At 47.6% G+C, this 1838-nt stretch overlaps 1 non-coding gene across 1 annotated transcript; it reads left to right on the top strand.

Moving 5' to 3' along the window:
• Nucleotides 1-896: 896 nt before the first annotated feature.
• Nucleotides 897-1052, top strand: LOC117130613. Its single transcript, XR_004453937.1, has one exon. It is a non-coding gene; the product is annotated as a 5.8S ribosomal RNA (ribosomal RNA).
• Nucleotides 1053-1838: the final 786 nt, after the last annotated feature.

The following is a 1838-nucleotide window of genomic DNA, read 5'->3' as shown; positions in this document are numbered from 1 at the left end:
GAAACTTAAAGGAATTGACGGAAGGGCACCACCAGGAGTGGAGCCTGCGGCTTAATTTGACTCAACACGGGGAAACTTACCAGGTCCAGACATAGTAAGGATTCACAGAATGAGACCTCTTTCTTGATTCTCTGGGTGCTGGTGCATGGCCATTCTTAGTTGGTGGAGCGATTTGTCTGGTTAATTCCGTTAACGAACAAGACCTCAGCCTGCTAACTAGCTACGTGGAGGCATCCCTTCACGGCCGGCTTCTTAGAGGGACTATGGCCGTTTAAGCCAAGGAAGTTTGAGGCAATAAAAGGTCTACACTGATGTATTCAACGAGTTCACACCTTGGCCGACAGGCCCGTGTAATCTTTGAAATTTCATCGTGATGGGGATAGATCATTGCAATTGTTGGTCTTCAACGAAGAATTCCTAGTAAGCGCGAGTCATCAGCTCGCGTTGACTACGCCCCTACCCTTTGTACACACCGCCCGTCGCTCCTACCGATTGAATGATTCGGGGATCGGATCGCGACGACGTGGGTGGTTTGCCGTCTGCGACGTCGCGAGAAGTCCACTAAACCTTATCATTTAGAGGAAGGAGATGTCGTAACCAGGTTTCCGTAGGTGAACCTGCGGAAGGATCATTGTTGTACCCTGGAAACAGAACGACCTGAGAACGATGAAACATCACTCTCGGTAGGCCGGTTTCGTACTGTGCCTGCCGATTCCGTGGTTATGCGTTCATCCATGCCCAAGACTTCAGTTTTGTTTGGATCATACGCATAGCTTCCAGATATCACCAAACCCCGGCACGAAAAGTGTCAAGCAAAATGCAACTAAACAGCCTGCTTTCGCCACCCCGGAGATGGTGTTTGTTCGGAAGCAGTGCTGCAATATAAAGTCTAAAACGACTCTCGGCAAGGGATATCTCGGCTCTCGCAACGATGCAGAACGTAGCAAAATGCGATACTTGGTGTGAATTGCAGAATCCCGTGAACCATCGAGTCTTTGAATGCAAGTTGCACCCCAAACCTTCTGGTCGAGGGCACGTCTGCCTGGGTGTCACAAATCGTCGTCCCCCCATCCTCTCGAGGATATGGGACGGAATCTGATCTCCCGTGTGTTACCGCACGCGGTTAAAATCCGAGCTAAGGACGCCAGGAGCGTCTTGACAATTCTCATCATATAGTCAGACGTTCTGGTCTAAAAGCTCTTGATGACCCAAAGTCCTCAACGCGACCCCAGGTCAAGCGGGATCACCCGCTGAGTTTAAACATATCAATAAGTGGAGGAAAAGAAACTAACAAGGATTCCCTTAGTAACGGCGAGCGAACCAGGAAGAGCCCAGCTTGAAAATCGGAGAAGCGTCCTCAGCGACGGACTGGGCCTGTAAGACCCAAACCTGGATCCCTTGATCCAACCAGTCCGCGGCCTTACCTAATATCTAAGTGTACTTCAGCCGGTTTAAGTCCAATAGTTTCTAAGTCATTTTTCAATCATTGAGGTTCATGTAATCAGATAATACAATGCGGAAGCTTAAGGTAAACATCATTTCATATATATAAGTCAATGTGATCCATACAAATCATTCATATCATTCAATTGCGCAATAGGCTATCATAAGTTCACTGTATCAAACTATCACTACATCACACATCCCACACGGCCAAGGTCTTCATGGCTCCTTAGCCTTACCACGATCCCTGTCAGGACCTGAAAACAAAACCCACAACACATATGCATAAGAATCACAACTGATACCCTAGCAAACATCATCCTAAGCATGGTTCGGATACTTAGCCTAATCTGGCCAAAAGTGACCCTTTCTGATACTTGTCCAGAAACTAAATA

This window comes from Brassica rapa, unplaced genomic scaffold, assembly GCF_000309985.2.
Source record: "Brassica rapa cultivar Chiifu-401-42 unplaced genomic scaffold, CAAS_Brap_v3.01 Scaffold0595, whole genome shotgun sequence".
In the NCBI taxonomy this organism is placed as follows: domain Eukaryota; kingdom Viridiplantae; phylum Streptophyta; class Magnoliopsida; order Brassicales; family Brassicaceae; genus Brassica; species Brassica rapa.
The sequence above is the reverse complement of the archived record's forward strand: the minus strand, read 5'-3'. Positions and strand labels throughout refer to the sequence as shown.